This window comes from Pantherophis guttatus, chromosome 6 (assembly GCF_059756535.1).
Source record: "Pantherophis guttatus breed Tessera chromosome 6, ASM5975653v1, whole genome shotgun sequence".
NCBI lineage: Eukaryota > Metazoa > Chordata > Lepidosauria > Squamata > Colubridae > Pantherophis > Pantherophis guttatus.
This window is the reverse complement of record NC_142068.1, coordinates 36,505,406-36,529,106: the sequence shown is the minus strand read 5'-3', so window position 1 is coordinate 36,529,106 and position 23,701 is coordinate 36,505,406. Positions and strand designations below refer to the sequence as shown.

At 35.9% G+C, this 23,701-nt stretch overlaps 1 protein-coding gene across 5 annotated transcripts in view; it reads right to left on the bottom strand.

Annotated features, from left to right (window-relative positions):
• The window catches only part of NMNAT3 (nicotinamide nucleotide adenylyltransferase 3), a 37,893-nt gene extending 24,549 nt beyond the window's left edge, over positions 1-13,344 (bottom strand). Inside the window, exons 1-3 of one of the 5 annotated variants that reach the window (XM_087872688.1) lie at positions 12,632-13,022; positions 11,168-11,226; positions 3,455-3,520 (exon numbers count right to left, since the gene is read on the bottom strand). The gene's annotated coding sequence lies outside the window, so the exon portion shown is untranslated. The other 4 variants (XM_087872689.1, XM_087872686.1, XM_034439454.3 and 1 more) reach the window with 4 other exon arrangements.
• Between the last annotated feature and the right edge of the window lie 10,357 nt (positions 13,345-23,701).

Sequence of the window (23,701 nt, the reverse complement as noted above, 5' to 3'; positions counted from 1 at the left end):
AGCCAGAGCTGTCTGAAGACGTCTCCGTGGTCATGTGGCCAGCATGACTAAATGCTAAAGGCGCCCAGAACGCTGTTACTTTCCCACCAAAGGTGGTCCCTATTTTTTCTACTTGCATTTTTAACATGCTTTCGAACTGCTAGGTTGGCAGAAGGTGGGACAAGTAATGGGAGCTCACCCGGTTATGCGGCACTAGGGATTCGAACCGCTGAACTGCCAACCTTTCGATCAACAAGATCAGCGTCTTAGTCACTGAGCCACCGCTTCCCTGCTCTGTGATTGAGAAACTCTAAAAAGATTCCATTTTGAATTGTCTGTGTAGAATTCCATATGTATAATTTGTTAAATCAACATCACTTTATTTACTGGGAACATGCATAAATTATATACCTAAAACACCACAACAGTAAACACTATAATTTAGGGGAAAACAATGTATATAAATCTGCAGTTTGTGTCCCTTTTGTTAAACCTCTTACAAATACATAGTTTTGATCAATATGGAAATTATAATTCAGCTGTAATATTTTAAAAATTCACAGAACATGTGTTGATGTCCAAGATCTTTTCCCCAAACTTGTTACAAAATTTGAACATTCACCTTTTTAAAATCAAATATATCAACTTAGCTGGACATTAACAGGTATTAATAGATGAAAAAGATATGGATGGTTAAATCAAAATCTTTCCAGAGTGGGCCTTAAAAGTTTTAAAAAGTTTTCTATGTTCAACTGCAAATTGTGTTTTTTATCATTTCTATTGTGGGAGTTGGCAAATGAGCATATATAAGTAAATCCTGTAAAATAATGTTGCATGTAAGATTAAATGTTAAAAGCTCTGATAATTATTTTTCAGTTGCAGACAGACCAATGGCATTTTTATATTTTTAATAAAAAGCAGCAGTTTTAATCATCAAATGGCAGTAGGTCATCCATGGGCATAACTCATAACACTCAACCTACACTTTATTTTTCTATCATTAATATTAAAGGTCTGAGAGGTTAATTGAGAAAGGAATTATCTGTAGAACAGCCTAAGATTGCTTTCAGTTTAGCATTGTATGATTATCTGATGTTAGTTCAAACTTAACACTTCAAAGATATATTTAAAACAAATACTCCAAACTCAAATTTTCATCTCTATATTTAATTGTAAAATTACTTTAATCTTAACTTGGGGGTAGGAATAGCAAATTTTAAATATTAGTTTAAATTCAAAGCCAATGCAGAAGGTTTAGTCAGGATGAGCTAAACCTTCAGAGGCTTTTTGGATATTTGATCAAAGAAGCTGTCAGATCTGCCATCACATTACTTCAGCCCAGCTTCACTATGATGCCATCCTGCCATAAAAGGAAGAGGGGGAGTAGGGGAAGATGGGATGACAGGAACCAGAGGTACCAAGAAAAATAGGGACCGCGGTGATACAGTGGTTAGAATGCAATATTGCAGGCAACTTTGGCTGCCTGCAATTTGACAGTTTGAATCTCACTAGGCTCAAGGTAGATTCAACCTTCTGAGGTCAGTAAAGTGAGGACCCAGATTGTTGGGGGCAATATGCTGATTCTGTAAACGGCTTAGAGAGGGCTGTAAAGACTGTGAAGCAGTATAGAAGTCTAAATGCTATTGCTATTGCTACCAACCTGAGATAAGAGACAATGGTTGAAAGATCCAAGGACACAGAATAGAATGCAAACGGCTATCAAAGAGGCGCCAAACTTTAGAACTGTTACCAAAACACTAGTTTCAATACTAGTGAATACTAGTATTAACGAAATGACCAAGTGGGGGAGGGACTGGGAAAAGAGAGAATCACTGGGTTTATGCAGGAATATTCAGATCTGGCTTTGCTTAGGCTTTAACCACTTGGCTTTAATAAAGGTATACCTTTTGCTACAAATGGAGTCGAGGGACTTTCTTTCCTAAACACCCAAACTGGGACAGGCCTGATGTAAGTCCAGGTTGCATTTTGCTTTTATATTTTCCCATCTTCACCAAAGATTTCAAAAATTATGTTGCAAGAGTGGAGTAGTAGAGATAGCAAGCTTTCTTACTGTAGCATGGTATCATATCTGGCTAGGGAAATGATGCAAGTCAGCTATTTCTGCCACAATGAACACACTGGGGTCTGCTTTGAGTATTCTTTTAAAAATCCTATTTTTAAATAGGATTAAGTAATCCTATTACTTCTCTCATTATTTTTACATGTACTTTTTACTATTCCTCTGAAAATAATAGGCACATGAATGTCTTTGACCTATTTAACTGTTTTAGTCTTTATGTCAACTGTTAACAAACTAACTACCAATCAGAATGTAATTAAACATTTCATTTTAATTTTAAAAACACACCAGATGCAATATTGATTTGGTGTGCGTTATTACATTACCTCAGAGGCTTAATCAAGCAAATTAAGCTCCTCGGTACCCTTAGAAAATATTAAGATATTTACCACTTTATCATGTTAACTAATTTTGACATAGGCATAGTATTACACTGTAAGAATACGTACTATATAGATTGATACTTTAAAACCTTGTTGGCAGATCCTTTCCTTTAAGGATCTTCCTGTAAAAAGATAACTAAGAACCCTTCTTTCTATGTGGGATTTCTTAACCCATTTAGTAACAATTTCTCCAGATTAGTCCTGGGAAAAACAGAAGGGGCCTTTCTATCCCAAGCCCAGTAATACAGACCATAGCAAAGTCTGGCTAATTTTAAAGGGAAAAAAGGGAGAGATAATTGTTCAACCACAGTCTTGCATGTGGGTGAAGTTTAATGAGAAATATCCTTGTGAAACATGGCACTACATTCTTAGATAAAAGGAGTTTATTATCTCCTACTTTGTCACAGGACCTACCTAGGAGGCAAGCATATAATTAATAGCAAGTATGGACACATCTAGATAAACTCACTGAATCTTAATTTTCAGTAGCTAGGCATAAGAGATCAATACTCAGAAAAATCAAATAATTACAGTCAATGTATAAAAATTTGAAGATGATTTCTAAGATTTTCAAAACCTCTGGAGAAAGACACATTTATAAATAACTGTTTGCAACTTATTTTTGTTTACAACTGTTTGCAACTTATTTCATATAAAATCTTTTAATGTTCTGTGCCCAAATTGCAAATTTTTCTTTTCCTGTTATAATTATTTATAATTTCTTCTTCATGGTGAGCATAAATTATCTAGGGCTAAACCATGAATTCCAACAATAATCCAACACCTGCAGAGAAAGAAATTATTGAATGCAACATATTAATTGTATGTCGTCTACAGCAGCAGGAGAGACAAAATCTAAATGTTGTTTTATAATACTATTCAGTTGCAAACAACATATTACACATCAATGCAGTACAGCCCTGTGATGATTTATATGAGTATGTGTTAGACAAAGTTAATGTGAATTTTTTAAAAAAAGGAGCTGGGAGGGTTTAACCTCTTCTTTACTCACAGTTTTTATCTTCCAAATTCTCTGTTGTAGTTCTTCTCTACTTTGCAATATTCCAGAAATAGACATCTAGAATAAATAATGTGGGATACAATAATTATAATATTATAGGAGGAAGATAACTGGATCAGAAAATCTCAGTTCATCTTCCCATAAGAATGGGCTATATGAAGCTATTTTTCACTACTGTAATGAAATGTAATCCCATTCTGGGACTAGGTCAAGGAAGATCCCAATATCTTATTATAGCAAGATAGAACTATGAAATAAAACAAGCAGAAGTCAGTCCGGAAATACACTTTCTACTAGAAAAGGGAGACTAAATACTGGAAGTAGTCTACATTTTAGATTTAGGCCAGTTGTTTCAACCTTAGCAATTTCAAGTTGTATGGACTTCAATTCCCAGAACTTCCCAGGTAGCATGGAATAGTGGGAGCTGAATCTAGGATTAACATTTCCAAGGCTGAGAAACACTGCTTTAAAAACTGATTTTAATTACTGAAAATCTTAGGTGGTTTATAAAGAACAAACATGCTGCCAGAGGACTGAACTACTTGCAGTTTTGGTAATTCCTGTGTCTGTTAGTTATTCTGCAGTTTAATATGGGGAAATAGGAAAAATATTTCCACTTCTGAGTTTAACAGGACTGCTGGATAGCTAGACTGGAAGTCAATATTTCGTCCATCCCTACCATAACAGAATTTCTACCCAACAGATGGAAAAATCCAAGCGTGGATACATCTGATGAGTATTCTGTCCAAGAGAAATCTGATCCATAAATCACAGGAGACAAAAGCCAGAAGCATCAGATGGGACCTGTACAAGTGATTGCACTTGAAAGGCTGACTCAGAGGCTACCAGCATTAACACATGAGGGACAAACTGGTTATGGGCATGTTGGACAGAATTTTATCTCAAAGCCACAAGTCTGAAAGTTAAAAACAAAATTTAGCCCTAGAGATGTACAGGTAATATCCTGACAGTGACCATTCAGTTATGATGGTGATGAAAAAGGGGCAGATATACAACCTTTGCAGCATCTCTCTCTCTCTCTCTCTCTCTTCTCTGTCACATGTTCGCCATTATAGTCAGTTTAGTACATGTTCTATGTTTGACCTGTTTTCTGTCCTCCCTTGCAAACGGTAAGGATTATCTAAGGAAGCTGTCTCTTACTGAACTGCTTTCTTAGCAGTGTAGCACATTCCTAAAAAGTTCTATCCGCAAATTAAAATGTTCAGCTCTGTGACCTTAAGTAATTGATTAGAACCCTAGGGCTGGCTCATGTTGCTGCCTGACACTGACAAGACCCTAATCAGTTTCACACCAAAGGCTTTTGCTTGCCTCCTAAGAGGCTTTCAGGAAGCACAGTAGGCAATCAGTGGGCATTAGCATATCACTGCGCATTCCCTGTTGTATACCCACTTATTCTGTTGCAATCCTTTCTTCTTCAATGAATGTAAATACAAACATCAATTGTTTTTTTGTTAATTATCCCAGCACCAGGGTGAGCATTCCAAAGGAGTGAATAAAAAGTGCGGCAAGATTTACCCCTTTGCCTGGATTCCTCATGAGTAAAGTTCTAGAAATCTCCCCTGCCATTTGGATTCACATGGCTGCTTGGCATATCTTTCTAATGCTGTAAAGCAAGGGTGTCAAACTCACAACAACACATTGTCATCACGTGACGTATCACAACTTTTCCCTCTTTGCTAAAATGGGGTGGGGGTGGCCAGCACGTGATGCATCCGGCCTGCGGGCCGCGAGTTTGACATCCCTGCCATAAAGCAAAGGAAAGCTGAAATAAAATTATAAGCACATTTGTGGTTACATAATTTTTCACTTAGTAACCACTTTTCTGATTGAATTACCATGCTCCCTAAACAAGGACCACCTGTAGATAAGAAACTCTGAAATGATCCAAGTGCAGAAACATGACAGAGGAATCTTCCTGGGCCTACAAGAGATCAATATAAATTCCTAACAATACAAAACACCTATGCAGAGGATAGAGGAGAAAGCCACATCAAAAATTGCTTCAGAACCAGGGTGGATAAAAATCAATTATTTTTTAAAAAAAATCAAAAAAAAATCAGATTTTTTTAAATAAAATGCTTTTTGAGGAAAATATATTACCAAAGGTTATTCCATCATGAAATAAAAATTAGTTTTTTAATTATGTAGAATAAGGCTGTATATGTTTAATTTTTTGGATAAATAAATTCCATTAATCCATTCACAATGTCATGCTCTTCCAGAGGTTTTTGTAAGATTATTGGGCAGTTTCTCTGCCTACAAGATATTATCACAGATGCTTGGTTTACTTTGCAGTTCTCAAAACTGAATTTGACTCAGCAGAGATTACATGCCTCTTCTTCACAGCAAAAATGTTATAACATGAACAGAGTTGAGAAAAAAATCTTAATCCTATTGTTCTACAAACCTATGAATACAGAATCACCCCCTTCAGTGCTAAGTTTCAAGAAGTTCAGTGAATAGAATAGAAACAATATTTTTCTGATTGTTTGGAGTGGAATATCTGCACAAGAAGAAAGTGAAACTAAGTGTGAGGAGGAAGGGGCAAGCAGACAAGCAGTACAAAATGAAAGTGAAACCTTCTGAGCACAATACTGCACAGTCACAGACAGCCAAGTCTTTGGATCTTTTTGTGTGTATGACCTGAGGTTTATCACATTCTTTCCTTGGAGGAAAAAACCTATAATGGCAGCAGGCCATAAAAGAGACCCAGTTTGGCAATATTTTAATGAAGTTCCTTTACCTATCAGTAAGGCAGGCATGCGTGCAAACTGCAAACACTGCAACAAAGAAATGCAAGGCCTGGTGGCCCGAATGAGGCAACATCATGAGAAGTGCTGTGATGAAGATGACCAAAGAAACACATTTGAACAGGCAGGATCTTCACGTTGGTAAACATTTTTATTGAATCATATTTCTAAAGACTGCCTTGAACTGTCATGTTTGAGCAAAATTATATTTCTTATTATTACTTCATGTTACTGTCATTTCGTACAGTTATGAAGAAAAGCAAATATTCCTTTTGGGGCAGTGTTGTGTACAATAAGCAGAAATTGTATAAACAATAAAATAACAGCATTGACTTTTTTGTTTAGGGGAATTCATGGATTCTGGAAACTATCCACCTTCAAGATCACCATCCTCCTGTTCTACAGTTTCAGAGTTATCCATCCAGATAGTGCTTCATTAGCATCATCATCATCAGACACCCACAGCCACATATCACTATCACCTAAAAGAAAGGAAAAATCCTTCCTTCCTGGAACCACCATAGATAAATTTGTGATAAAAACTAGCAGATTAGAAAAAGAGTTAATTGATGAAAAAATTGCTCAGTTTGTTTATGCAACGAACTCTTCTTTCCGTCTGACTGAGAACCCACATTTCATTAATATGGTTCAGTCACTGAGACCAGGATACAGTCCACCCAGCAAAGCAGATGTTGCAGGGAAACTGTTGGATAAAGTGTATGACAGAGAAATGGAGCAATGTGCAACAGCTCTGGAGGGTAGAATTGTTAACCTAAGTATTGATGGGTGGAGTAATGTCCACAATGATCCTATTGTATGTGCTTGTATAACAACAGAAGAAGGGAAAGTCTTCCTTGCACAAACAATTGATACGTCAGGAAATGCACACACAGCAGAATACTTACAAGAAGTGGCAGTAAAAGCTATAATAACATGTGAACAAAAATTCAAATGTCTAGTACGCAGTTTGGTCACAGACAATGCTGCAAATATATCCAAGATGAGAAGAAATTTAGAAGAGCAGGAAGGGAATACAAAAGCTAATAACATATGGTTGCAGTGCTCATTTACTGCACCTCTTAGCCAAAGATTTAAGTGTTCCAGAAATAAAGACTAATGTTGTTGAAATTGCTAAATACTTCCATAACAATCATTTTGCTGCAGCAGCTCTGAAAAGGATGGGTGAAACCAAGCTAACGCTCCCACAAGATGTTAGATGGAACTCTGTGGTGAATTGTTTTGAGCAGTATATCAAGAACTGATTCTGATGACAGTTTGTGAAGAAAATCGAGATAAAATAGATGGCACTGTCACGGCCAAAATCCTCAACATTGGGCTTAAGAGAAATGTTGAACATATGCTGAGCATCCTGAAACCCATCTTTGAAGCTTTAAACAAAATACAGAAAAATAGCTGTTTTATTGCTGATGCTGTTGAAATTTGGAAGGAACTGAGTGAACACTTAAAAACAGAACTACACATGGACAGAATTAAATTACAAGCATTAAAAAAATGAATGGGACAAGTATTGTCTCCAGCTCATTTTTTGGCAAATATTGTTAATATCAAATATCAGGGTCAAAACTTAAGTGCTGAGGAAGAGGACTTAGGTATGACATGGGTATCCAGCAATCATCCATCTGTAATGCCAACTATAATAAACTTCAAAGCTAAGGGGGAACCATTCAAGAAATATATGTTTGCTGAAGATATTTTAAAGAAAGTCACACCAATGAACTGGTGGAAGTCACTTAAGCACTTTTATTTAGAGACTGTTCAAGTAATGATTTCACTTTTAACAGCAGTAGCTTCTTCTGCAGGCATTGAAAGAATATTCTCTTCCTTTGGACTCATTCATTCTAAATTGAGAAATCGTTTGGGACCCGATAAAGCAGGAAAGCTTGTTTTTCTTTTCCAGATTATGAACAAAGAAGAAGATGAAGAGTGAGCTACAGAGGACAGTATTTAAGTTTTTCATGTGTAGGCTGGGCTGACAGTCTAAGTTTCTTAAAATATATATATTTTGTTTAGCCGAATTAGTTAACAAACATGGATGTTTGTTTAAGCAAATAACATATGCTGTAATGTTATTGTTTCAGTTGAATAAATCTATTTAAATTGTTATTATTAAGGTAATGATTATTTTTCTCCTTCCTAAGTACAACAGAAAAGTTGTCCAAATATGAATGATTAACCTATTAAACTGGGGATAAAAAAACTAATATGAAAAGTTGTTATTCTAAAAATCTTCATCTACTTGCATATTAAAGTTATACCAGCATGAATTAGTCTTTATGTAGAAAACTATGATTTAAATCAAGCCTTACTGACTAGTGATTTAAATCAAATCCACCCTGTTCAGAACCAAGACAATTTTCACTAATACATAAAACTGGCTACAAATTCACCTGCTCTCCAAACACATGCAAAGAGGAAATAATGTCTTGATTAGACAAATGTATAAAAATAAGTCATTTTGCAGCTGTGTGTTATTAAGTATGCTGAAAAACATTCTGGTACTATTTAGTATTTATTTTGGGGACTAACTGTATGTTGTAAAGATTCTGCCAAATTATGGGAAATGTCTTTGCAAATCAGTGGTACTATAGTATGTTTTAACACAAATATGGGCTCATATACAGTATATGTCAATGAGAAATGAGTCAGTTTGGTCTAATGGTTAAGCTCTATTAAGCTTGAAATCAGGAGATGATGAGTTCTAGTCCTGCTTTAGGCATGAAGGACAGCTGGGTGACTTTGGGCTTGTCATTCTCCGGTCAACCCACCTCACAGATTTATTGCCGTGGGGCAAATAGGAGGAAGGAGTATTAGATATGTTCACTGAAACTAATCCAAGGAGAGAAACAACCTAGAACTAAGGAGAAATTTCCTGACAGTTAGAACAATTAATCAGTGGAACAACTTGCCTCCAGAAGTTATGAATGCTCCAACACTGGAAGTTTTTAAGAAGATATTGGATAACCATTTGTCTGAAGTGGTATGAAGTGTTTCCTGCCTAGGCAGGGGGTTGGACTAGAAGACCTCCAAGGTCCCTTCCAACTCTGTTATTCTATTCTATTCAGTGTCTGAAGACTGTGATGTGTGTATAGAGAATAACTGAGCTCAGATCAACCCTAGCAAATTGAGTAGCTTTAAGTTTTAGGACTTCTAGATCCAATTATTTTCCATCTTTAGTTCTGAATGAGATAACACAAATATTTATTCGGATAATGCCCTGCACACCTCTGCTCTGCACTTCCCAAATTTTGCTCAGTACTATCTATTATATCCTTTCATCAAAAATTCCTGGAGCAATTAGCAAACTGATCCACCATTTAGTTCTTGCATTCACACTTTACCTTCTCTTTAGAAGGGAACAGAAATAGAATTATTCTAATCATCAAGGCCAGATGCAGAATTCAGACATGGGTTAAACAAATCACATTGTCCCAGCAATTTTAACATTTTTTGAGTCACACCATCTAAACTTGCAGCCTTGCCATTTTTAAAATAATCTATTTCCTGTTATTTAATTTTTATTCATCCATTAAGTAGCTCAATACATAGCATGTACTCCTCTATGTCTCCCTACAGCTGTAAAGTAGGTTGGCCTGAGAAAGAATGACTGGCTCAAAATCACCCAATATAAAGGAGATTATTGCAAATCTGTCTGAATGTCAGCAAAAATAGAAAAGGTATTGGGTGAGAGGCCAACTAAAGAAAGGTTAAATTTGAAAATGGATCAGATCTGGCTGGATCAGTAGGGTAAAATGTTCCAGAAAAAAAATCCCCCTATATATTTCTACGGAAGAAGCAGTGGACAGTGCCTCAAAATTTTTCCTGTTTCCCAGTGTACACAAAAAATAGACACCAGGTATTATTTTATACAGTTTCTCATACAGAAGAAAATACTGCTTGCTTCTATAGCCACAGCAAGTAAAGGGATTGGAAAAAATTCTAGGATTCATGCCCTTTCCTCTACTTTGCTGTTCTTTCCAACTCAATAGAATGTTGGAAATAAATCATGAAGATGGCCCAAATACCATCTATCTGTCTATTACAACACAACAGGAAAGAATGAGACTAAATTTGGTGAAGAAGCAAACTAATGAAGTTGAACAATATAAATATTGTTTATTTTTATTGGCCAGATCTAGCTAGAGATTACATTAAAAATAACAACAAAACCCAGGAAAAATTATTCTAATACCTATGGAAGAGAAAGCTGAATAGCTCCTTGGAATGTCTCAACTACCGATACTCCATTCTTCAGTTTTCCTTTCTTCTTCCTTACCTCATATGGAGGCTGAAGCACTTTAATGAAGGGCACTGCAATTTTTTTTGGAAAAAAAAAACCTCCAAAAGTTGTGCATTCTGTGCATTTCTCCTTTTTAAATATCAGCAATCTAATTCAAGCAGAGAAATCACCATAGTTCTCAGTACTGTTCAGTGGTGGGTTCTTCCCGGTTTGGTCCGGTTCGGCCGAGCCGGTAGCGGTGACGATATGATGTCACCAAACTGGTTCTCCCCCCCACCCTCGTTATTCTTACCTTTTATTTGGTCCCACCCCCAATCTATTGCTGCCTCCTGAGTCCCAGCTGATGTCTAGAGGGAAAAAAACTGTTTAAAGTCTTGCCGCGGGGCTTCAAAGGGCCGTCCTACAGCTGATCAGTGTTAAAAGCAAACAAATGAGTCGGGTCGTAAGTGCGAGGACTGGTCGTAAGTGCGAGGACCTTCCAGAAATGACTCTGACCAGCTAGCCACGCCCACCTAGTCACATGACCTCCAAGTCACACCCACAAAATAAGCCACGCCCACAGAACCGGTAGTAAAAAAAATTAGAACCCACCCCTGGTACTGTTAAATAAATGAATCGGAAATTCTTGGTGATCTACTCCACTAAGCTATCTATTATGCTCAAGAGATGCCATACCTTCAAACACTTCCAGTACTTTTCCATCACCTCCAAAAGAAAAGCAGTTGAAGCTAGTGCTGCAAACAAAAGGGGTTTTTAAAAATATCTCTGGTACAAGAAACATAACATGGCAAGCAGACAAGATTGCCATTATATAAAATTAATGATAAAAGCCCCTGATATGTTAAAAGAATTCAGATAGTTTAGAAATAATGCATATTATAATCACTTACTTTGCAAGTTAAAATGATAGTGATTTTTCAGCACGTACATCAATAATACTATGCGGAATGCAAGAAGACTTATGATAAATGGATCTGTAGTTTTTAGCTAAGAAGGGTATAATTCTGATATTGTCAGTATTTAGTTTTAGTACTGCAGAAGCAATATTTTTTTATCACCAATAATCATAATTCTCTGTGATTAAGTATTATTTTACATTCCTTATGCATTTTTGGCAAACCAGTTTAGCAGGCAGAATAGATGAGAGTCACTAGCAGAATGGTCCTACTATTCTAAATAAGTGGATCTACTTCTATGTCAGATTAAATTAAGTCAAAAATCCAACTTCTTCATGGGTGACTTAATAGACAGATATGTTTGTATTCTGACAGATATGAGCGGGAACAATTATATGTATATAGAAAGAAGCATTTTTAGTAACTAGATTGTATTTTGAAGTACTAATACTTTTCCATTTCCATTTTTTTAAAAAGCTTTATATGATGCAGAAAAGGATTCAGATCATTTTAATGAATTTAAATATTTGTTCCCACTTTCCAAGCAGTGATATGGCTAACATTTTTCAGCCTACATTTTTACCGTCTACACAGAAATACTCTTCTTTTCAGCCTTTCTAGAATCACTGGGTTAGATTTCAAGAACTAAGGTGTTTTCTTTCCTACAGAATCAAATTACGTCTACAAACTATTTTATTCTGCGGAAACAAATTCTAGAGCTCAAAGTCCTATAAAAATTTCACTGATTTAAGAATGGAAAGAGCTAGCAGATATTTTTTAAGACTCATCATTTGTAAAAAATGTTTATATTTCATTCATTCCTGTTTTTATTTTAGTGAAAACCCTAAACATAACATATGCTGCACAGAAGGGATGACATTAATTCAACAGATAGTATTTCAATGACTTATAAATGTAAACATGCGGAAAACAATCTAGATGCTTGTCTAATATCACAGATGGCATTGAGATATTAAACAAATGCAACAATGACAATCTCCCCTTTGCTTTGTATTTTGTACTAAAGGTTGGTATTAACAACCTGCAGTAAGGTCTGGTGTGCACAGATATCAATATATATATAATTTAAAAAAACAATTAAGAATAAACAGCAAATGTGTTATCAGCGTAAATCGACTGGGTTCCAAATGTAATTGAAACCACCTCTCTTATCCAATCTGGTCCTTTGCAGAAGTCATTAATCTAGATGAGAAAAGCCATTTGTTAATTACAAAGAGTTCACCTGCTTCTTATGGCCATTGAAATACCGGGCCTTTAACAGCCGTTAGCCCCATTGCCTTTATGAAAGCGTTTTTTCTTCAGATTGCCTCTTAGTCTCGAGGACATCCCCGAAGTCAACAGAGTTGCTCTTTTTAAATGTTCTCTTTTTGGCCTAAAGTGAAAGCCTGCCACTTCCTCAGGCTGCCTATGACCTAGAGGGAGAGCCTTAAAAGGTCAAGTGGAAATCCAAACCCGAGAGCTTCGACAAGGTTTGTCCCTGACGCAGAACGATTTATTTTCACTTTTGAAGAACAGCCCTTCCTCATTCCGGTCTTTGCCGCTCCTTATTTAGCACAGGGAAAGCGCGGTCGCACACCCGCTTTCCGAAGCCGCCTTGCCATGAACCTCCCGCTCCCTTCGGCTCCTCACCACCCTGCATTGCCCAAACGGAGCACAAGACTTGAACCGCCTTGTTGTCTTACCAGCCAGAGTCAGTATCGCTAATCTCCGCCGAGTGCGAACTTGATCACAGTTCTGCCCCTCGAAGGGAGGTGCTGCTCCCGGACAGGCAAGGCGGGGTGGAGTGGAGTTTGAACGTAAACAAACGTAAATTTAATTGGGTTTTACGCATGGTTACCTTAACATATGTTTCTCTCTTCTGCTTTTCTGTGTTCAGCGCTAGTGCAAAAATAGTTCCGGAATTCTGTAGTACTCGGTGGTTGCGCTGCACTCCTTACTTTTTTTTTTCTTTCCTAACAAGAGAAATACAACGGGGAGAAATTTTGTGTCCAAATATTGCATTGGGAGGTCCATGATTTGGGAATACCGTAAGGTCAACGTCCTGAATGAAACCAATCCATACCTTTGTGTCCCTAAATTTCTCTTCATCTCCTCTCAATCCAGGAATGATAGAGCCTGTACCATTCAGCTGTACCATTGTTAAACCAGCATTTGCCTTTGCCTCTTACTAGGACACCATCCAAGGGGAAAGCTAAAACATCTATTATCCACGGATTAGTTTGGAAGGAAGGCAGATTACTTCAGTGATCTGAAACAGAAGCTAGAGTGGTAGGGTACAGTTCAGACGGTAAATGTCATGCTTCTGTTGGTTTCTTTGTTTACGCATAATTTTCTGGTAACTGCCAGGATGCCTGAGGAGCACTTCAACTCAGCTAGCAGCCCTGAAACCGGATTTGCTGCCCTTTGAGCATCCACAAACTGGATATGAATAGAGCCATAGAATTGGAAGGGATCTAGTGCAATCTCCTGCTTGGTTAAAGTACTTCTGACAGGTTTCTGTCTAGTTTGTTTGGAGATGTTATGTCGTTGCAAAACATCTAACTTCATTGGGTGACAGTTTATACAGTCAGAAAATTCTTCTGATATCTAACCTTAATTTATTTCTTTATAAATCCAATGGTCTTGGTTCTGCTCTCTGGAGCAATAGAGGCTAAGTCCACTCCCTCTTCTGACTCAAATATATTTTCACATTGCTATATTATCTCCCCTCAGTCAATTCCTCTGAAAGCTAAACATACTCAGATCATTTAGCTGTTCTTCAAAAACCTTAGTTTCAAATTTGTAGTCCTCTTCTGAACTCACATATTTGGTAGTCCTCTTCTGAACTCACCTTTGACTTTCTTCAATATATTGATTCAATTCACTATTGCTCCTTTTAAACTGGAATACTCAAGAGCTGCATGCTCCAAATGGAGCATAAACAGCAGAATGGAGTGAATTCTTGTGACTGAATTCTATGTTCCTGTTGTTGAAGGCAAAGTAATATTTGACTTTTTAATGACTACATCACAGGGCTGGTTCATGTTTAACTTTCACACATACTATTTCCCAATCAGGTTTCGCCCTCCCTGTACTTTTGCCTTTCATTTTTCCTACCATTGCATTTTTTCCTTGTTAAATTCTATCCTATTCATTTCAGCTCATTGCTCAAGGTTATCTAGATCTCCTTTAACTTAATAACATTAGATCTTCAGTCAGTTTAGTGTCATCTGCCATTTGACAAATAACTTCTCAACCCTCTCATCCAAATTATTGATAAAAATATTGAACAGTGTGAAGTCTGTGAGAAGCCCTGTAGCAAAATCCCTGATACTTTCCTCCAAACTGAATTAATATCTTTAAAGACCATTCAGCCAACTATGAATCCAACTAACAGTTATACACCTAGCTTACATTTTTCCATTTTATTAAAGTGAATCTGGACATACAGAATACAAAATAAAACAGTTGGAAGGGACCTGTTTGAGCAGGAAACCCTATATCATTCTAGATAAATGGCTGCCCAACAAAATGAGTGCAGTACAGCAAAAAGGATCTAGACTCTCTTGGAATATTGTGTCTTCAATAGTTTGGACACAACATTTTAGGAAGGACATGGGTTAATTATAGTGTGGCCAAATGAGAACAACCAAAATGATAAAGGTTTACATTATCATGAGCAATGGACTTAAATTGCAAAGAAGAGGATTTCAATTCTACATAAAGAAGAATGTTCTAATAACAAATGTTTAAATGGAACAGGTTGCCTCAGGAACTGGTGGACTCACCTTTCTGAAAATATTTAAACAGAGGCTGAATGGACATCTCTTGGGAATGCTAAAGTATTAGATTTCTACCCTGAAAAACACTAAAGTTTTTATTTATTTATGGAATGTACTTTTATGTTGCAATCCAAAAAGACTTTTGGCAGTTTTCTCTGAACAGATACAGATTAAAATATCCATGGCAGGAATAAAGCCACTACAAACAGAATAAAAATAAAAACCTTACAATCTAAATTATAAATAACCTAAATAGAAATAAAGATGGCAACATTCACATTAGAGGAAAGCTCTCCTAAGCAATTACATTTTAAGAATTTCTAAAAGGCCAAAAGGAGGGGGCCACTCTGATCTTTTCAATGCTTCCTTGGGTCAGGCCATGAAATCTCCTGAAAATATGAAATTTACAGCTGTTTCTCCCTGATAGATCTAAACAGTCAGGCCATGGAATTATATGTGGAACCTTCACCCCACCACTGAAACCCTCCCACTAGCCCCAGAAGATGTGACAGTGTTTCCCAGTCTGTCTTTCACTACAGATAAAGTCCTCAAACCACCCTATCTCGCTTTCTATAAAAGGAAAGAAAAGGTAAATCAACTAGATGACACGTTTCTAATATTTACATTTTCTGGATATTACCAGTTATTCTTTGATATATTCTCATCTTTCTGACTTGTTATTTAACAGTAGCAATGCTAATAGTAGTGGGGAAAAAAATCTTTTGATTTTGCTTTTTGCTATCCTTGACAGGGCTGTTGATAGACAGACAAAATGGAAGAAATCCAACACCATAGAAATCAATTAAAGTTTAGCTATTAACTTCATGGGCTCCTTGCCTTTGTTGAAAGCCATATATTTTCTGTCCCTCTGTGAACAGCAGGAGACATAACATCAATTTTAATTTTGTTAATCCACAATTAAAAAGCACAAAGGGGTGGTTTAATGACATCTTAGAAAAAAATAGCTTCCCAGTTGGCATCTAAATATTCTTTTTTTCTTTTAATAAGTTCATTACTATTTAGCTGCCACTTAATTTCAGAGTTTTACTACTTTTTGAAGGGAAGTGTCTGAATACTTTATTACAGTTCCGCTACATTTCTGTTGTTAATGTGATTAATCACAGACAATACTTAAAATCATGATGGTTTGGCAAAACATACAAATAGAAATTTTCAGAAAAGAAATGAAGAGACCATATACAAGAGTCTCTAAATCAACAATAAACGCTACAATTAAGTCACTTAGCACCAGTTCTGTTATGATTAAGTTGCTTTAAAAACTAATTCAAACTTTGTTTCTCTGAAACAAAATGTGAATTAATACAATGCAAATGTTGTGGTAAATGAGTGTTGACCTTTTATAAAATCTTTAAATCTAAACCTTATTTTAAACAGAAATAAAGGCACACTGAAATTGTTCATGTAATAGTACAGATAATATTGGTTTGAAAACAAGCTAGATCAATGTAATTTCACTACTTTTTCACTCAGGATAAATATACAGTGATCTTTTTCTAAATGATGGCATTTTTTCCGATAATTTATACTGATTTGTTTATGTTTGTAGAACAAATGAAGTTGTTGGCAGATTGTCTGTTTTAATTTGCTCTAAACAAAGAAAAAAACAAGATTTCAGATTTGTTCTCCCAATACAGAAACTTGTGCTTACTCTTTAAAACCCTTTCCAGACGCAGACAATGTTAACAAGTCTTCAAGTTATTAAATATTCAAAGTTTAAATAGAAGTGTTTATCATATGCAACCAATATAATACAATGAAAAATGAGATAGTAAATAATAGTAAAAGACTGAGAATAGATTTATGAGGGAAAGAAAAAAGCAATATTTACAAAGCCAAATAAATGCTTTCCCAATGACTCATCTGCAATATGGCTTTTTAAAAATGTTCAGAAAATAAAGAATATCAATGATATTTTATTGCTACAGGAAATTTTATTTATATCAACCAGATTTTTATTAGCATTTTATATGTTAATACAGTAAAATACACCATTATTGGAGTATAGAATCAGGGTTCTAATGCAAATATTATTTTTCTATTGATTTTGGAGATTAGAGTATATTTCATTGGCTTTCTTTTTTAAAAGGGATAGCACTATCTCTACGTCATTTATGCTAATCAAATTTTTAAAGCATGATTTATTTATTTGTTCCATTTATATAGTCACCCATCTCAAATGTATGACTCTAAGCTAGAATTAAAGCAATATAGGATCATAAAAACAATAAATAATTACAAGAAGGCAAGATGAAAACAAAATCACAGTAAATGTAAGCAACATACACACACAACTAAATAGCCTAGGCCACAGGCTCTATAACAAAACCAGGTTTTTTAAGTTCATATGAAAAACCAGTAGGGTCAGGGCAAACCTAATCTCTGGGGGAATGATGTTCCAGAGGCAGGCATCACAGCAGAAAAGGCATTCCTCCAGGGACCCACATTTCCTAAAGGATGGACCCAGAGTATGCTTCCCTGCTGGATATGACAGGACGGGTAGGTTACAACTGGGAATGGCAGTATCTATCATTTTATGAAGGTGTAATAGATCCAGCCTCTGTTTCTTTCAAAATTTAGAAATAATTGCCCGAACATTTTTAATCAGGTGCTTTCTTCTTCCAAGAAATGTTCAGCAGTCACAACTTGGTGGCACTTTTTGTTTTTAATAAAATCTAGATACACACATATTGTCATTACACTGTGGCTGGTTTCATAGGGTAAGTTCATTGTGTTAAGCCACAGTGTGTGGAACAAAACATGATTGCTTGGCCTGGTTTGCACCTAAAGCAAGCTGTAAGTGACAGGGTTAACCTAAAGAGCTAAGCCAAAGCAAATCTCGCATATCAAAATGTTTGTTCATGCCTATAGGCATCTGAGGGGAGACAAAAAGACTTGCACAAGAGACATGAAGTGATAAGTACATTAATGGAGGAAAAGCCGAAGAAGCAAGGGATATCAAGTTTAAAACCGGTTTTTTTAATCCTAGCCATTCTATTGTATCAGTCAATTCACCCAATAGTCATAGGAAGAAGAAGTACAACATTGATTGCACTGATTAGGAAATCTATGGCTGCATTAATTCTGGAAGCACAGCTACAAATTAATACTATTAATTTGATTTATATGCCGCCCTTCTCTAGAGACTCAGGGCGGCTTACAATGCGTTAAGCAATAGCCTTCATACTTTTGTATATTTATACAAAGTCAGCTTATTGCCCCTACAAACTGGGTCCTCATTTAACCTACCTTAGAAAGGATGGAAGGCTAAGTCAACCTTGAGTCAAAAAATATTAATAGTGGGATATATATATATATTATCAGCGTCTCAGCGCTGACATAGAAAAGGGAGATAAAGCCTGAACTTTTTCTCTGCTAATTCATGGCTTAGGGCCGGGGTATCTACGAGACCGCCTTCTGCCACCAATAGCCTCCCACCGGCCAGTACGCTCACACAGAGTGGGCCTCCTCAGGGTGCCGTCCGCCAGACAGTGTCGGCTGGCGACCCCCAGGGGGAGACCCTTCTCTGTGGCGGCGTCCGCCCTCTGGAACAACCTCCCCCAGAGATAGGTATAATATCAGACATTCGGATTTTTCGTCGGGCCCTGAAAACTTATTTATTTCAACTAGCCAGGCTGGCTTGATCCCACAGTTTTGGGTTAAATTCTAATTGATTTTAAATTAGGTTTGTTTTAAATTTGCGGCCAAAAATATTTAATAATTTTAAACTGTTTTTAAATTGTGTATGTTTTGTTTTTATTTTGGCTGTTCACCACCCTGAGTCCTATTGGAGAAGGGCGGTATACAAATTGAAACAAACAAATAAATAAATAAATAAAATAATTCCCTTTGAAGCTCGGTCTCCTTGGAAATGAAGAGGAGGGGGAAAACATTCCTGTGAACTGACGAGAGAAGAAGTCAGGAGAGTGACTTGGAAGATAGCCAATGAGAAGCAGAGAATTGGGGATCGGAAAGGGAGGGATTGGGGGGCAAAGGTCAGTCCTGACCGCACGAGCCATGATCCGGTTGCTGTGCTGGTTTAACACATTTTTAAATGTTTTTAATAGGTTTGCTATTGTTTTTTAATTATGGGGCCAAATGCATATATATCTTTTTAACTGTATTTTAATGTTTGTATTTATGTTTTTACTTTGGCTGTGCACCGCCCTAAGTCCTCCGGGAGAAGGGCGATATATAAATCTGAAAAATAAATAAATAAAACGTGTATTATATCAGAAGATGATGATGATGATGATTATGATGATGATAACGATGATGTCACAAAATTTTTGTCAACTATTAATATTTTTTTCCGTGATGATCTGTTCCTAACCTGATCTTTCAGCTCTTCCAATGACAATGCGCTCATTGCTACTGTAACTGAGTGAATCTACGTGCTGCTGGTTGTCGTTTTCTTCTATTTTCACAGTAATAGGGTCTTCCCTAGAGAGCTAGTTTTTTGCATAATATATCTGAAGCAGGTACTTTGATAATTTGAGCCTGGTCATTTGTGCCTCAAGTGGTAACTCTGGGTTGATTTGTTCAATTTGTTAGTTGTCTTGGCTGTCCATTTGGAGTAACACCAAACTTCACAAAGATCAATACTCTTCCTATCTTCATTCTTCCAAATCCAATTTTCATTTCCATAGAGTGTCACAGGGAATACCCATGACTATCATGATTCCGATCTTGGCATAGACACAATATGTTATTTGAATATCTTTTTCAAGGCTTTATTGGTTGCTTTATGTAGAACAAAGAAAAAACTGATGAACTGGTGTATATTATTATTATTATTATTGATCACATAATTAGGACTGGATTTGGCATTTTTATCCACCTACTGAGTCATTCTCAAGGATCTGAAATAAGGAGATGTTGTTTGATGGTATTAAAGATATTTTTGCAGAATGTAAGCTGTTCCAGGTAAAGCTTAATTGCCTTTTACTACTAGTATTATTTTTGCTTTCTTATGCCACAGTCATTCTGCTTCTATTTGCAGGACTTTGTATTTTGCAATTTTCTCCAGTTCTTTCTCTATACCAACATTTTTGTCTTTCTTATTAACAGTTGTTAAGTCAGGGGAGTTATATGGCAGGTGCCTATCTGTTTGAATTCTACAGTGCCCGAGTATTTAGTTTCTTCATTTTCTATTACTTTATCTATTTTGTAGTCCCACCAGTTTTTGCTTGCAGGCAAATGATTTTTCTTGCAGATAGTCCAGTGCAAAATCGTTGTTACTTTGTCATGCCTTTCTTTGTAGACAGTCTGTGCAACCTTTTTGCAGCAGCTAACTATATGGCTCACTAATTTCAGATTCTTTGCAGGAAAGAATTTGCAATTGCTGTTTTGTCAGTTCTGGCTTTGTATGCATTTGTTCTTAAGCCTTGGTCTTGTGCAGCTGGAATTAGTCCTTCTGTCTCGTTCTTCAATTTTCCTGCTCTGAGCCATTGTCGGCTCTATTATTTTTATTTTTATAATAACTTTTTATAACTGCAGGTTCTATGCATAATGCTTCCATCTCCAATTATCTGCAGACTGGTTGTGCTGAGAAAAAAAAAAACAAACAACACCTGTCCTAAAACTACCTAGCCAGTTTTCATGCCTAAAGGGGAACTACAAATCACAATGTCCCGGTTTCTAATCTGATATTTTAGCAACTACACCAAACTAACTCTGATTTCCACAGTACTGTATTGGGATTTCCAGCAGTTAATATTCACATCACCCCACACTTTTCTTACAGCGATTTGTAAAGGTAAACTAGGGAAACATTCCAAGAACAGGAGAAAACTACAGTTGCTGAATTCTATAAATCCTAGCACATGCATTGTCTGCACTAAACTTGTTTTTTCATCAAATTCACTGATGATGTAAACTGCCTTTGGAAATAAAAATACGTACACTGATGTTTTATTATATCACATTTAAACTAAAGTATATATATATATATATTCAAATGCATGTTCCTTTCTTAATTTAATGATGCTGAAAATCTAATGTTTGTCTAATGGACTTTCTCTTTTCTTTCTATTTTCATCCAGCAGAATGAAATTAATCAGTTTGTCATCAATTTGCTAGAGAAAGTATTTTTTCCAATTAAAAAAAAAGCAAACTTGGACAGGTACCCACAATTTAATTTGGATTCTTAAGAGCAACTGCAATTGTAAGCTCTTGCTGCTTCATTGCAAGTAGTACCATTTTAATATTGTGTACAAAGTCCCAAAAATGATGTTGGATTGCTTGTGATTTTATTTTCTTACTTCGCCACTCTGCTTACTACAGATATTGCTACTTATGACTAACTTATTCTCCAATTCATTTAGTTGATTACTTTCTTTCTTTTATACATAGCCCTAGGCCAAAACCCAGAAAAATGCATGACTTCCATTTGGAATCTCCCATGTCACATCCAAGAGATATGGCCACACAAAAATATTTATTTCTTTGTAATGGTTTTTCTTTATAAAAGTAATGAGTAGATGGAAACCAGTTTCCTTTAAAAAGTAATATCAGCTATTACAAAATTATAGTAATTATTGGAATTTTATTTCTTTGTAGCAGTTATTTTAATTTAGTGTAATAAAATGTAACTAGTTTTATTACACCAATTAGTCCATTTATAAAATACAAATTTCTAGGTATTGTTCATAATGCAGTAACCATAAAGTACAATTGGAATCACAACTCATCAAATTCAAATTATATATGAACATTTTACACTTTTATTGCTATAAAAGTGTAAAACAAAATCCCTCATTAGAACAAGTCGATTGGTCTGCTTGAAAATGACTCACAAAAGCAGGCATGTCTGTAAGGAATGCTGCATTAAGTTTTATCTCTCAGTAATTTGATTCATTACCATGCCAGCATTTTATATTTTTAATCACAAAAAGAAGGAGAAGAAAAGATTTTTCAGGAGTTCTGTAATCAGAATGCTTTGGGATGAGTCTTTTTTTATATATATAGCACATGCCTATTGAATTTGCATTCAAAGAAAAGGATTGGGAACTTGGTTAAAATCTAAAAATTTATACACTCCAAAATCTATGCACCTGTTACTGTCAGATTTTGTGTCAAAGACCGAGTAACTAAGAAAGGTATTTCCTGGTAGCAAATAGTTAGCCACTGTAAATTCCACTTATTTCATATAAAATCTTCACCACTGAAATACCCTACCCCGCAGAAGTGGTATTCAGCAGGTTTTGACCAGTTCTGGAGAACCGGTAGTGGAAGTTTTGAGTAGTTCGGAGAACCAGTAAATACCACCTCTGACATACAGCTGTCTGCAATTATTGCATGTTCGAATCTCCCCAGGCTCAAGGTCGACTCAGCCTTCCATTTTTTTTCCTATTTAAGTCATTGTTATACCTTTAAAATTTAATTATTTTGCTAATTATTTTGCTAATAGACCTTTTTATTCCATCAAGCGGGCTTGGCCTGATTTCTTCCCTTTTTAAATATGTAAATTTTAATCTGTTTTTAAATTATTGGGGTATTTTAATTTGTCTGGGCCAAAAAGTTTAATTTGATTTTATCGGGTTTTTAAATTTTGTGTATTTATGTATTTTATTGTTGGCTGTTCACCGCCCTGAGTCCTTCGGGAGTAGGGCGGTATACAAATCAAATAAATAAATAAATAAATAATTACAATTGAGTGTTGTCACTGTGCTTATTGAAAGTATGCTAGTTGTTTATGGTATAAAATTTAAGATAGTTGATGGACGTTTGCAAAACAGAAATATAATAAAGAGAGACAGAGAAGATGTTTTCTGGTTTATAGTTTGGAATATCTCTGCTTCAGAACAGAAGAAAAATTACAAACAGGACTGCCAATTACACAGTCTCTCTGAAAAATGCCAAAGATCAGCAGCCTTGCCAGAAACTCAGCATTTACTGTGATCCTACTCAGAAGTTTTCTTGAACTTCAGTGAGGCTTATGAATACAGAAATATTTCAGAACTTTAACTATATTTTCTACAAACTGTCAGCCAATCAATTGAATTAGGCAGGAAAATTTTTCTCTTTTCTCTCCTATCCTGACTAATTTATACGTCTAGCATAAAGGAGCCTGGATAGCTCAACAGACTAAAAGCCTGTTATTAACATTCAGCTGTCTGCAATTATTGCATGTTCGAATCTCCCCAGGCTCAAGGTCGATTTAGCCTTCCATCCTTTCTAAGGTAGGTAAAATGAGGACCCAGTTGTGGGGGCAATAAGCTGACTTTGTATAAAATATACAAAAGTATGAAGGCTATTGCTTAACGCACTGTAAGCCGCCCTGAGTCTCCGGAGAAGGGCGGCATATAAATCTAATTTAAAAAAGAAAAAAAAAAGAAAAACATTATCCCAAAACAGAAAATATTACCTTTTTTGACAGGGGATTAAAGATTATTGGAGATATATATTGTAGCTATAATAAGGTTTCCTTAATTCCGGTTAAGTGCAAATGTAGAAACAAAGGATTAGCAAAGATAATTTCATCAAGATTAGTTTATCATACATTTCTATAA